The following is a 15,854-nucleotide window of genomic DNA, read 5'->3' on the forward strand; positions in this document are numbered from 1 at the left end:
TTTTGGTACTGGATAGGGATTAACCTATAAAACTCAAAGATTCTTATTAGACACAAGACAACCGAAAAAATTGAAATCCGGTTCGTAAACTGTCATGCAGCTTGTGGTTGATTGGAGGATTTGCAAAGCATGTGCACCGCCAACTCATCAACAGATATTTTCTGAAACTTTTTCGTGTTTTTAATAAATGTGATTACGTGATTTAATGCAATTCGCGATGTAAGATTCGTTTTATCACAATATAGATCTTGATTATCAATCAGATCGTCTTGACTGGGCGCCACCATTTTGCAAGTGCAAATGCAAGTGATACGAGAGGTGGAATCTGATTGGTCCATAGGAGAGGCATAGAAGTGACAAAACTCGTAATAGCCACTGGTGGCGCTACGATCGATCCCAGGAATTCCAGCCTAGTTGGGAAAGGGTGGACACTGGACTTTTAATGTCAGTTCACTCTCTTGTCTTGGGAAGATATTTTTACCTGGCGCAATGTGGAATAAAAATATTTGCTGCATTTAGAGCAGCAGCGACTGCCTCATCATCAATAGGTGATATGTGCATTAACAAGCCTACCACAACCAAGTGGGAGCTGTAATGTGATGGATAAGCGAAACAGGGAATTACCCTCAAACCACGTTTATTTCCTCTACATTGACAGACATATACTAATACATAAACTATATAAGCATGCATGTAATACAGTGCCAATTTTAGGTAGCTAGTAGTAACACTAAGCAAAGTATAAAAAGATGTATCATGTAAATACTCGAGCCTGGACCAGACAAACCAGTTGATAACACTCTGTTCAACATCCCACACGGCCTTGGTACGCATTCAATCAAGCCACTGAGTCTGGTCGACTATCCATGTTTGTTGCCCCTACCACAAACATCGGTTCCTGAGGACCAATTCCAAACTCGAATTCGACTGGCTCAGGACAGTGAATATATGAACAAATGAATAGCATCTAGATCTCATGTAGTTGAGATAGATGTGTGATAGAGATATCATGTCTATATTCATTTGTAAATGGCATTAAATAAAGTTGGAAATAAATAAAGCTGCTGTCTTGGGTTTCAGAATATGTACGGTGTGTGCACTCCACAATGTCCTTAAAATTGCATTGCATATGATAATTAGACTCAATATATGGTAGCAAGCTGGACGAGAGTAGAAGGCATAAATACGCATACTTATACAGTGAAACACTTGTTTTAGGCAAATGGACGATTGAAAGGAAAACCTTGTAAAAGGGACTTTCAGCTGTTAATGTTTTCTTCTGTGTTACTCTCAATCGACTGATCACACTTTTTGCGCTTTTATCCTCATTAAAACATTTTAGCGTACTTTTTAATCCACAAGAGTAACATCCTTGTAACATGAGAAATCCAAAAATAATCTAATGTATATATTATAAACTTATAAAAATATGAAATAATGTCGCCCAAATTGGTCAGAATCAATAATAGTAACAAACAGATTACTAATACATTCATGAAGCTTGCGAATACACTCGGTTAGAATCTCGGACCGAAAGTAACCGCACATGTGAACTGGAATCTAACCAAATCAACATTACCATACCATGTAGACCAGACATGGGTTACTATGGGAACCGTCAGACCAAACGGTAGGGTAGTCTATGACATGTTTATAACTTCAGTCAATAAGAATCACGATCGACAAATTATGTTTGTAATGAATTAGCAATAAACAACATTTAAGACATTCCTAAGTAGGACTCAACTCAACACAGAAAATACCACAAACATGCTGACTAAAGCAATACCGCCATGTTTACATTTTACATGGGTGGTTGGGGAAAACATATCTGATGTTTCATTGCAAGACAAGAGGATAACAAACGCATCTGAAAAAATACAATAGAATGTAAAATGAGGATTAAAAAAAGATTTGTAAAAAGGGAACTTCTTTTATCAATGCATCCTTTTATAAGGTCATATAAATAGCTCAAAGAGTTTATTTGTCTTAACTAACGAACATGAAAAACAAAAATGGTCAAGTTTTTACCAGTTGTAAATCTTGTACAATCAACAAAATATTCCGTCTGATACAATTCACCAAGAGATAACACGTTCAGATAAATAACAAGTATCTACTGATGTATAAAACCAACCCAGCCAATAGACGGAATAAACTGGCAACTACAATTATGAAGGCTTATGAAAAGTACTGAAGACAAATATAGTATCAACCTACACTGCTCACAAGAAATCATAGATCACTGATTTGCCAAACTTTAAATATGTATTTACCAAACATTGTGTGCTATATCCATGTACATACAATCAATTAGTATAATCAATAAGTATATTGTGTTTTGACAGGCATATGCATGAGGCGTAAAACTAATTCACAAGTGTACATGTATATACAAACGTAAAAAAATGAAACATAATATTATCAATCAAAGTTTGGTTGAACATGATACAGCTTCTCCATGTATACCTATGTATATGTCCTGACTGCCAAAAAATTAATTACTCAAGAGGTGCAGTGTCCACATTAAACATATAAAATCATTCAAACTGAAGACTTTTGCATCTTAATTGTGTCAACCATTAACCTTCTATTAAGACCATCCCTTACTTCCATATACACCAAAATACATATTATCAAAATGTACTACGTCTGAAAAGCTAAAATAATTTTGAAACATATACACAGATAGGAATTACGCAACACTCGTTTGTAAGCAAGGTAATTCTTACTTAAAATTCATTGAATACATCTATTAGTTATAAACGTTCGAAGTTATGATAGTGATTATCCAGTCATAATACACGAACATCATGTGTATATTACATACTTTTTCTGTTTTTGAAATAAAAGACAAATATCACCTTATGCTGTCCAGATAAGGATTTGCATTGCTTGTAATATATGTACTGGTCATTACTTCTTTGTGAATGGGAATGTTTGTCCAGTCGCGTACGATTTTACAAAATATTTATAGAAAGTGGAAGCATTGATGACTTTATGCATGTTGGACATTCACGGTGCAGAATCTGGCACGAAATGTGTCCTAAATGTCACGCACTAGAAATGCATAATGTCTGCAACAATGGCTAGTTTTGGGTAGGACAATTGCCTATCTTGTCAACACATAATCAAGTTCCTTTTTGTGACATTGATCTAATGGACGTCCATATTCCCTTCAAACATTCCCTTCCACGGGTTTTTAGTCTTCTCTTGCATTTTCAATTTCGTCTTTTCTGAATAATAATCTTGGCCTCGACGAGCCAAACTCGCCTGACATTTTAGCAATGTTCAAAGGGGTTCTGTCACTGTGGTCTTCAGCATTGAGATCTGGATGTCTGCTGAGGATTGCATGTATTTTTGTTTTTTTATCCTTTTCAGGATCATGAGAATATCCAGGTGTACCAATGTGAAGAGGCATATTACCATCTTTGTCTTGAGCATTGACGTCAGCTCCAGCTGCAATCAGTTGTTCTGTGAAGCTCTCGCGTTTGACTGCGGCTCCATACATGTAATGCTGGTGTTCACAAGCAAGATGCAGCGCTGTTCTACCCAGTCGATTTTTTGAATTAACATTTGCCCCAGCTTTGAGTAGTGGTGAGATATCCAATTCTGTGTTTACAGCCATCATCAGAGGCGTGTTACCATCTTTGTCTTGAACATTGACGTCAGCTCCAGCAGCAATCAGTTGTTCTGTGAAGCTCTCGCTTGTGACTGCGTCTTCATACATGTAATGCTGGTGTTCACAAGCAAGATGCAGCGCTGTTCTACCCAGTCGATTTTTTGAATTAACATTTGCCCCAGCTTTGAGTAGTGGTGAGATATCCAATTCTGTGTTTACAGCCATCATCAGAGGCGTGTTACCATCTTTGTCTTGAACATTGACGTCAGCTCCAGCAGCAATCAGTTGTTCTGTGAAGCTCTCGCTTGTGACTGCGTCTTCATACATGTAATGCTGGTGTTCACAAGCAAGATGCAGCGATGTTCTACCCAGTCGATTTTTTGAATTAACATTTGCCCCAGCTTTGAGTAGTGGTGAGATATCCAATTCTGTGTTTACAGCCATCATCAGAGGCGTGTTACCATCTTCGTCTTGAACATTGACGTCAGCTCCAGCAGCAATCAGTTGTTCTGTGAAGCTCTCGCTTGTGACTGCGTCTTCATACATGTAATGCTGGTGTTCACAAGCAAGATGCAGCGCTGTTCTACCCAGTCGATTTTTTGAATTAACATTTGCCCCAGCTTTGAGTAGTGGTGAGATATCCAATTCTGTGTTTACAGCCATCATCAGAGGCGTGTTACCATCTTCGTCTTGAACATTGACGTCAGCTCCAGCAGCAATCAGTTGGTTGTCGTTGCTTTGTCTCGCGTTGATGGGTCCATGTGCATACCAGTCATGTGGGTGTTCATCAACAAGATGCAGAGCTGTTCTATCCAATCCATTTTGTAAATTAACATTTGCCCCAGCTTTGAGCAGGGGTGAGATGTTTTTGTTCTTCTCAACTGCCAACATCAGAGGTGTATTGCCTTGCTTATCTGTAACATTCACATCTCTGCTGCATTCAATAATCTTCACTACTGCATCATGTTCAGTGGTAGTATTCTCGATGTTTGTATTTCCAGCAACTGTATGGAGGGGTGTGTCCATTTCCTTGTTCTTGGTATTTGCATTTGCCCCAGCATCCAAAAGAATGATAGCAGCTTGTGTGAAGTTAGATTAGATTGCACTCTGAAGTGGAGTATTACTTTCACTGTCTGGTATGTCCAACACTGAAGATGGTGCTTCACTAGCTCCATTATCAGGTTTACATGTATCTCCAGATGACTGTGTGGCAGGCTTTACTCTCAGGTGTTTCTTCAGTCTGTATGTCTCAGTGACACCATCAATTTTCCGGTTATGCTTATTCACCCCAAATACATGGTGCATCGGAGTTTGACCATTTTCATGAACAGCATTTGCATCAGTGCCTTCGGTCAATAATGCCACTATAACATCAAACCTCTATGATGAAGCAGCCACTTGGAGTGGCGTGAGATTTTGTCTGTTGAGGGCGTTGATATCTGCTCCTTGTTTGACCAAGAGATGTATAAGGGAAGATATCTCTATCTTTTGATTGGCTGTAGGATTGCTCTCTTTCGCTCCAAACTTTCTTGCAAAGAGTTCAACCACCTCCAGGTTCCTCTCTGTGACAGCAATATGTAGTGGTGTGCATCCAACCCTGTTAACCACTTCAATGCTGGCTCCTCCTTCTACGAGCAGTCTGGACAAGGACACACCTGTTTGCCCTGACATTACTACATAATGAAGAGGAGTGTTTCCATGACAATCTTGATCATTTACAACACAGCCTAATTTTAGATTTAAAATTACAGCAGCCCTATTTCCTATTCTAGCCGCTTGGTGGAGCATGCTGCGACCAGTTTCATCCTTCCTGTGAATGTCAGATGTATATTCTGTCATCCAATGTGTGGCTTCGTTTTCATCTTCAAACTCTGAAACAAAATAGCAATATCAAAATAGGTAATGGAAATCGAACTTTATAAACACATCAATGGTAACAATGCAGACATGCATGTTTGATTCAGCTAAGTTGATTATTCCATTATCGTTTTGTCAGTCTCTTTCATTCGATTTGCGTTTGGAATGTTGCAAGTCAGAAAGAACCTTTTTAGCTACCAATACACAACAACCAAGCTTCAGTTGTTTTTTCAAAGCTAAAGAAATGTTCAAGGATCTTTTAAACAGTGCATGTTTATACATAATGCAAAATAAATATTGTCCAAAAGTTGTTTGTTTTATTGAAAAATAACTCCTATACTTCCCTTGTTCCTGTTCTAAACCTATATTTAATATAAATAAATGTACACGTAAGGATATATTTGCTACCATGCAGTATGTAGAAAGCACTCTTCTTGCATCAAACAATTCGACATAAGTATGGTAAGAATGGTAAGCTAAACTACACATAGCATTTAACATAGTGATGCTTATATCAGTCTAAAATGCACCGTTATATGCCATAATGCCAATAATATAGTTGGTGAATATATTATTATGACTGTATTTTCACTTTCACGTGCAAACTGAGCATTTGTGTTGAATACCATGAGTATCTCATGAAATGAAAGGTGATATTGGAGCAAATTACAATGCTACTGTGTATTTACCGAATATATCCACATCCAGGGGTGTGAGTGGGAGAGATGCACTAATGCTGACTTCCATCCGGGTGCCTTTTGGCAGTTTAGCAATGATGTCTTCAGACAGGATCTTAGTGATGACCTGTCTCAGCCAAACTGGTCCAAGTTTTGTACCAGGCTCCACTGCCACCCTGATGATGACAGATCCCACACTGGTGGACACCACTCTGGCGTTGTGTGGTTTCAGGGAGATGTTGATGTCGTCAATGTTGTCGTCGATGTGCTTCTTGATTTCTACACACAATTCGTAGTCTGTGTCAGGCGTCTTTACGGTCAACTCGTAGCCCTGAATTGATGGGCCTGAGACAAGAATGTTTTAGTTACAAAACATCATATTTACAATTAATTGTGCCAAACAGATTTAATACATAATACCAATAAGAGTCATTTAAGAGATATATCCGATGGACGTGTAAGTGAAATTCATGCTGGTACCTATTACATGGTAGTTGTCAGAAGAGATACATGAAAGTGACTAAACAGTTTTAATAATCACAAGGAATCTCTGCTTAATGCAGAGTCCAGTGTACGATTCCGACTATATCTTATGTATGCGTTTATGAATCACAATCAAATAATGATGGTACCAGGTGTTCATGAAAAGTTGTGCGTATCCTATCTTATCGGAGGCTCACATCATACAAAAAAACGCTTGAGAGTTGGATTCGAACACGAAATATTGTAATACCAGTTGCAGAACGACAGCCACGAGTGCAACTGAAAACCGTCCTTTAGTTTACTGAATTCTGAATTGTTACATCGTGAATGTGCAACATGAACACTGAAAACATATGAGAAATAAAACAGCCCCAATCTCAACAAAATCAGATCTCAGCTCTTGCTACCGCTAAACATATATCCTATAGATTCCGCAAGACGTCGAGTGTGGGTGTGACTTTTACCGCCAATGAGTGACACACGTAATATTGACTTGCTCATTTCACTTCCATTCATTCCAATATTGATATACACGCACACGCACACGCACACGCACACGCACACGCACAAGATTATACGAGGGCCATTCAATATATAACCAGCCTAAGCTATTTATCAGATCTTAACGGTTGCATGTTTGTTACGTGCTGTGCACCAATGTATGTCACGTGCATAGACAAAGTTTCATTGAGGAAATTGTATTTAAAGTCACACACGTGATCTATAAAGATGGCATGGGTAGATTCTGCCACACTTTCGCCAAAGGTTGAATACATGCCTGTTATTAGGTACCTCTACTTAGGGAAACCGGGAAAGGAGATACATGATGAATTGTCAGATGTTTATGGTGACAGTGCACCTTCGTATGCACAGGTCAAATTCTGGGTTGCAGAATTTAAGAGGGGTCAGGTGAACCTGGAGGATGAACCACGCCCTGACAGGCCTGTAGAGGTGACCAATGACCAAACCAGTGAAGCTGTGAGACAACTGGTTGTCAAAGACAGGCGAATAAAGGTGTCAGAAATGGCCAAGGCTTGAAAGAAAGAACTGCGTGCACGTCATTTCCGGTCCGATGATGAACTCACGACAGCAGTGGGGGGGTGGTTACACGCACAACAACATGGTTTCTATCACAACGGGCTTTTAGCTCTCACACATCGCTGGACAAAGTGCATAGACCTCAATGGTGAGGAGCAGTAGCAAATAGGCTAGGCTGGTTATATATTGAATGGCCCTCGTATCACTACATGGCTTTTGACTAAGTTTGATCTGACTGAATAACAATGCATTGTCGGCCTTCATACCTTCAAAATATTGGGAATATGTAAGCGTTGGATGAAATGGATGACAATGGACACTGTCCACAGACATCATAATTTTAGCTGCATCATATGTGTTTTCAAGACATATTACATACACAATACCAAAGACTGGTGAACGAGATCGCAATATAACGGACAACTCACCACTGGATGCGGTAAACGTGTTGCTTCTCCCGACTTGCTGTGCGCGTATATTGCCAGCCTCCGGAGGGACTTCCATCTGGTTGTTGTTGCCAACCTGTGTAGCTGTTGTAGCATGATCTGAAAAATATGTGTCATGCTCAGACATCCTGCATCATCAATTTCATACCGCGTCTTATTAATCTGAAAGGACACACGTTTTACAAGTCTCTGCAAGCAATGTACACAATTAAATATTCGTAATCTATATTCCAAATTAATGAACAAAGTGTTGTGAAAATTTATTGACCATCGTATTGTCGAATTTGTTTATATTTGGGCACATGAAAAGCAGTAGTCAAACCCGATTAATATTGATAAATTAGAAATTGAGCATCAAGCCTGAAGCCCCCACGCACTTTTCTGGACTATTGTTATTTCGGTCAGGTCATAAAGGGGTAAAGAGTCCAATCAAATAACAGAAGTGTCTGTACAACAGGCAGACAGAGACACACTAGTATAGCTTGATAAACGTGGTATTTAAAGTCATCGCTGAGGTAACAGCAAAAAAAATTTAAAATATGTTTTTTCCACGTTCATATGTGTAATGATCACAAATGCATTTTCAACATTGCATTAAAGGCGGAAATGTTTAAAATCGCATTGTAATTCTTTTTCAGCATGTTAAGCAACGCAATAGGTGTGATCGGTCACACAAAATTGTAAGAGCAAACACGTACATGTAACTGATAATGGCACACGGCCGATTGACCATGTGGCAAGAGAAGTCAGAAAGTCCTACCAATGGAGATAGAGCTGGAGCGTGGATGATGTCATGCTAATTTGTTTGTAAATGGTTCTTGTGGCAAGCGCTATTGTGCTATCGTGCTATTTATTTTATTACACCAAAAGCCAATAAAAAAACTTTTGGATACACAAGAACCTACCTTCAAGAGCCACATAACCATTGGTACTGTTGAGGAAACGAGTGTTAGGAATAAAGTGTTTTCTCATGGCCCTAGGAAGCGAATACTTTACTTCTTGGAAGATTTCGTCATCATCGAGATAAGTGACTAATTGAACCTCTTTTTCTGCTTTTATGAGATCTGTAATTAAAAACAAATATTGCAAATATAATCCGATAGGGTAAGGGATGAACTGATAAAAGGTAGGTTAATGTGTTAAAAATTATCAGTACTCTAGATGGTAGAAACGTTTGAGATAAAGTCTGGGGAGATTTAATCTTTTTTAAAGGAAAAACACGTTGAAAGATAAGACAGAAACAAAGTGAAGTGGTAAGAGAGAATTTGAAATCATCCCATGATGGCAAGAATTCTGTTAAAATAAAAGCGACAAAAACCCTTCAATATTCCTAAAAAGATATCTGCTGAATGCGGAGTTTTACTCCTCCATCTATAACATAAGCATGGGCAGGCATCCCCATTGGCACCAATTGTATTCCTCTTCTTGCTGATCTATTTCTTTATGCATATGGATCGGAATGTGTGCTCGGACTGGCAAAATCAAAACGAGACAACTTGGCCAAGAAGTTTCACTTGAGCGTCAGGTGTATCAATGATCTGATACCGTTCAACAATGGTCAGATAGCCTACTCCCTGATTTAACCACCTGATTTAACTCGAAATAAAAGAAACCAGTGTAAACCGCCTCATCCGTTTCACCTTTAGATCTATGCATACAGATTCAGAGAGACATACAACTCCCCACAATACTGTATGAGGGATGACCTCAACTTTCCAAGAGTCAACTCTTGCCTATATGTCGAGCAATGTTCCAGCAGTTCACGCCTTTGGTGTCTGCCTTTCACAACTTTTGAGGTACAATCGACCATGCTCGTTTTACAGCGATTTCAAAGATCGGCATACGCCTCTTGATCAAAAGTTGTTTGACAACATTCAAGGCCTTAGCAAACATTCCAAACGATTTTATAGTAGACATTTAGACGCGTCGGTGACAAATACATGATGGAAAGATTCTGATATTTTGTAAAACATTGATGGAATATTATATCGCTTTACACCAGAACAGCTGAGACAATTGATGTTTTAGTTTGCCAACTTGTTCAAGGATGTAACTGGTCACTTCACCCATAAAGCATTGTACCCTTAGAAAGATGAAAATATTCCAATACTGTACAATAAAAATCCAAATATTTCTCTCAAATGTCAGCGAAAATATGAACATGTCGCAATGAAGACAATATCTTTGCCGTGGCATTAGATACACAATGGGTCTCACTAGGAATCACTTATACAATTCCTCATGGAAGCATTCGACATGTATTTAAATCCATGTAGAACATATCGTGTTGGTTGGAAGCACGATTCATGTAAAAATATGTGTTTGTTTGTTTGTTGCTGACGCCGCACGAAGAAATATTACAGCTATATGACGGCCGTCAAATAAATAAAATAATCGAGTTTGGACTAGACAATGCAGTGATTAACATCATGGACATCGATCCACGCAATTGGGATATGACAAGCATCAACCAAGTCAGCTAGCCTGACCACTCGATCCCCTTAGTTGCTTCTTACGACAAGCATAGTCGCCTTGTACAGCAAGCATGACCTATTCTACCGCACATCTTCACCGGTCGAAAAAATATGTGTGTATGACCGTTGTAATAGGCTTTGATAGTTTGGCAGAAAATGATTGGAAAGTTTTGTCACCTTTGAAAGCATATTTGAACATCCTGTTTTCATCTTCCATCAACTGAGAAAACTCTTCATTAATCAACACAATTATACGTGTGCAGTCTGTATTGACTGCCTCTGTGAACGTCTCAGCATCTACAAAAACAAATTTAAGAAAGATAATATGCTAAACAATTCGATGGGATCACATTCTATGCTTAAGCTTTTGTCTTGATAGTCTTTCATTATCCAGTAGAAACACAAATACATACGTGATCAATATTTAGTCCACCTGGACACAATGACAAATAGGAACATTAACCATATAGCCTGTTCGAATAATCCATGTGAGGTGGCAATATACAATCATTTCTTAATAATGGGACAGAATATATACAATGTATAACGGTCAACTCGCCACTAGATGCAGTAAACGTGTTGCTTGACTACTGTCATGCATTACTTTAACAAAAGTATACTCACTGTCACACTGAAATCGTTGTATACTTCTACTGTTGTTTCTGAAGAATGCATCCACATTGTCGGCGTGTTTTCTTGCACCACGTGTGTAGATGACAACTGTTAAACAGCCAGAGCATGTAAGTTGTGAAGCCGTGAGCAAAATGATTGTTCCTGGTTATATGTTAAATAATAGCATTTTTTTTACAACTAGATGATTGAAGACAGTGGAGATGTGTTCAAGATTTGTACCTGTTTATCGTGACGAAGATTACATTTGACTCAAAAGCCGAACCTGTTGGAATCCGTTAGGTCTAATGTTTCTAGTTCTGTGAGTATATGTTTTGACCATTTAAAATAGTTCTTTTTATAATTCTATGAGTTTCGAAGATACTGCAAAGGGCGATTACAAAACGACAAGGCAATAGTACTTCATATGTGATTAGTTGCAAAAGCTACGAGCCGTTTGTTACTAGTTTTGCTTTAAAAACTTTACTTTGGTACGATATATTTAGCGGATATTTCAGTGTATTATTCAGTGTAGAGTTTCCCCCTTAATATACACTTTGCAAAACAATTTTAATCTATTTTGTTTCAGGTGAAATTACAGGAAGATTCAACAATATCTGGCAATGAAAGTAAGTGATTTATGTGGCAAGAACATTTCCGAAACACAACTCCAAACACAACATTGTGACAGTCATGAAGCACGTGACTTCGGACAGCACTCAGACAGGGTTGAATACTTGATTTACCATTGTCACTTGACTGACTCGCTTGTCAATTTTCTTGGAACCAAACGCTAAAATACACCTTACTAAACATATTTAATCATGATGAAGCAACATCATTGATCATGCGACGTTTGTAACGTGTTGAACATTTATGTGCTACAGGTATTTTGCAGATGCGCGCACATCATAATAATGCTGCATGATTCCCAATCTGTCATCAGCAGATTGTGGGCCCGATGCCAACAAACACATTACGTCGATGATCTGTGCCGCTCTGGACGCCCAAGGGCAGCAACTCCAGGCAAGGACAGATCAGATCAGACTGATAGCATTAAGAAATGAGTTGCAAACTGACACTCAGGTAAGGTACCGATGAAACAAGCAACTAGTGTAAGAGTACACGCGAAATCATTTGCAAAGATGGAATTTGCGAGCACGACGTCCACGTGTCCACGTTTACGTGTCATCCGACGTGCCATCCCACACCTTACTGCACGTCATTTGAATCTGAGGCGTCAGTGGTCTAGGGAACATCAACGCCGGAAAAATCGACTATGGGATTATGACATGTTTTCTGATAATACGAGGTTAAATCTTGATTTCGATGACTGAATGAAACGAGTTTGGAGACGTCCTTTTGAACGTTTTATGGACGCCAACGTTATGGACCCATATTGTTACAGGGTGGTATCAAAACGACTTCCACTCCATATTGTCCATGGCGGTTTCAAAGATCAACACTATCGGGACAACATCATTGCACTAGTCGTGCTGCCACTTGCTCAACGTGTTCTTTCAAGATGATAGTGCACTACTCATCGTGACCCAATTCCACCCACCACTTTTAATGAACTCGATGTTGCTCTCACCAATGGGTGGAAGCTGACATTGGTCGACACATCAAAGAATTAACGCATGTCTGGCCAACAAAGGTGGTTTTACCCGATATTAGTGACCTTGGCTGCAAAATGCAAATTTCTTATTTGACCTCCGACTTCTTTAACGACCAAGTACGCCACCATCTTATCACATCAAGCTTTAGAACCCATAACAGATACGATCCCCAGATATGATGATATAATTTCCATTTATGATATCATATAGATCAGCAGAAATGTCTTGTTCATTCCCAATATCTCCTACATTCCTTGCATCGTACTGTATTGTCCTTTCAATAAGTATTAATAGGTTATCTATGTTACCAGGTTCTTGTTCATTTGGAACCTCCTGTTCTCCTTCACTTGAGGTCTGAAATAATGGAAAATTATTGTAACAATACCATGGCAATAGTTAAATACTTACGAAATAAAGTATATCTTGGCAATATCTAAGGTATGTTACACTCCACTGTTCTGATATTAGTCCAAAATAGTCATAGAATCCACACATGCAATAATGACACAGTTACCCATGAAGGAGGAAGTGCGTGTTAATTCCCTGAGCAGTGCCGCATCCCTTACATGTAGTATTGCCAGGATCCAGAAACGACATTCACTTAAAAAGTTCAAGTACTACAATATTTCAAGTGGCCTACCCACACGAAGGATGAAGACCAACTCACGTTCGCATCTTCCTCTGTCCGGCCTCCCACCGCAACTTCAATTTGAAGAGGAAACTGCCCTCTTGCCTCTTCTACACGTGGACGACTGTGGTTTGCGTGAACCATGTCCTGCCTAGGCAGACTATTTTTCTGAGCAGGCATGGTCATCACCAGGTTGATAGATTTGGTTCATCCACACTAAATTATGAAAGATAGATTGGTGTCACTGTTTGTGAAAAATGTATTGATACATGAGAAATGTTGTAACTGTTCCTGTACAGGGTATATACCGGAGAGTATTGTAATGATGTCATATGACTCTGTACTATTTCTACCAAATTCCGGCGCTTTTCTTGTTAAAAATTGACACTATTTCCGGTGCTGACGTCACTTCCTCGTGTGTCGTCATTTCTGGTTTCTCACTTCCCTTTTATTGGATAATGACGTCTCATGTCTACTTCTACCAAAAGACGTCATTTTCCTGGTTTTAGATTGACCTTGTACTATTTCCGGTGATGACGTCACTTCCGGTTATATATCTTCCAGCTCTGACATCACTTCCGGTCATCTGCACTTAGTTCTGCTAGCAGTTGATACTCAAGGTGAGGTACCCTCACCCTCTCATTATGCTGGTGTCGGATCCTCCTCCACACACCCACACACCCCCACACACACACACCCCCCCACCCCCACCCACCACCCACACACACAGACTCACCCTGTCTTTTCTATCTATAGAAGAAGGTGGTGGATGATAGTTTGGGCCCAAGGGACTATATGCCCTCTAGGTCCGGCTGTACATCACGCAAATAAAAACTGGTGAAGGTGTCTTGTGAGGCCCACTAACAGATGGACACCACTTGTTCCACTGAAACGGAAATGTCAATGAAGCGAGACTCGTGGGCTAGGATTCTGATTTCATGAGCTGAGCATGATCCAAGACGAAGTGGAATTCTGTGTCTGTATAAATCGCTGCAACGGAAGCCTTAAGCCAGCCCGCTATCGTAGCCTCGGTGATGTCTTTATTGGAATGAGGCTTGCAGGATATGAATAGTCTCCTTCGATGGCGTCTATGTGGTTTTGTAGCGGAAGGTAGAATTTGAGAGCTCTGAAGGAAAATAAAAGTCTGTCTTGGTGATCCACTGTCAGCCCCAAGGCAGGAATGTTATAGTGTCTATGGCCCACTGGATGATTAGAATGTCTTCATGATCTTGCCACAGCTTCCGAGGCAAGTTCAGAGTACCCGGATGTCTGCATCTTTTGCGTGATAACTTCCAGGTGGTTAGATGTTGGCTGGGCAGGTTGTCGTAGAAAATGCTTGACCCGGGCTGTTGTAACAGATCTCGATGGAGAGGTAACTCGAAAGGCTCTTCCATTAACAGACTTAATAATCTTGGGAACCACGCTCTGCTGGGCCAGATTGGTGCTATCAAGATTATCATGCAATCCACCTTGTGGATGACCTTGTAAAGGAGAGACCAAGTTTGGAATGAGTATGCAAATAGACCCGTCTAGGTGCATTGTGTCCCATAACGTGGTTATCCAAGCAAAGATCGGGGGATGTAAGGTCCATTCTGTTGCTACTATTCTCCCCTGGCGGGAAAGACTGTCGGCAGTGATGTTCAGCTTCCCGAGAATATGTCCCGCTTCCATCCTGATGGAGTCTACCAAGGCAAACAATTGTGTAGTCTCCATCATCAGAGAACTGGATCTGGTTCCTTCTTGTTTCTGAATGTATGCCACTAGTGTGGTGCTGTTCGTGGCTATTAGGATGGATGATTGGGAGAGGTGTATCTTACATGTCAGGATGGCGTGATATATTACTTTTATTTCCCTGCAGTTGATATGTAGGGTCCTCTCTAAGGTGTTCCAAGACATTTGTACCGCAAGATCGTCCATATGGGCTCCCCATCCCGAATCTGACGCATTTGTAAATAGATGGTGATCTGGTGTCGGAGAAGTCAGAGGGATGCCGCTCATCACATGCTCTCTGTGAGTCCACCAATGCAGGTCCCTTAATAAGTTGGGACGTAACTGAGTCTTGAACCCTAGAGTGTGGGACCGTAGTGAGTTGATCCATGTCTGTGGGGGACGTAACATCAACCTTCCACTGAACGTCATATCCTGTAGATACGTTAGATTGCCTTGAAGAGACACCCACCACCTTTGAGACCTAGCAGGTTGACTTGATAGGGATTGAATCATCGTAATAGTCTTGATGAATCGATCATATGTAGGACATAGATATCCCTTGTGTAGTTGGAACGTGCTCCTTTGTATACAATGTCTTGAACCGGAGTGGTCTCAGACTTGGAGGGATTGACTAGGAAGCCTAGGTAGGTCATATGCTGGACCAGAAATGTTCTGGTGCAACTGAGCTCCT

General features: G+C 40.0%; 1 pseudogene; it reads right to left on the reverse strand.

Moving 5' to 3' along the window:
* Positions 1-2,757: 2,757 nt before the first annotated feature.
* LOC139451053 (serine/threonine-protein phosphatase 6 regulatory ankyrin repeat subunit A-like) lies at positions 2,758-13,633 on the reverse strand (annotated as a pseudogene).
* Between the last annotated feature and the right edge of the window lie 2,221 nt (positions 13,634-15,854).

The sequence above is a fragment of the Haliotis cracherodii genome, unplaced genomic scaffold (assembly GCF_022045235.1).
Source record: "Haliotis cracherodii isolate W230 unplaced genomic scaffold, xgHalCrac1.p SCAF_8, whole genome shotgun sequence".
NCBI classification, from domain to species: domain Eukaryota; kingdom Metazoa; phylum Mollusca; class Gastropoda; order Lepetellida; family Haliotidae; genus Haliotis; species Haliotis cracherodii.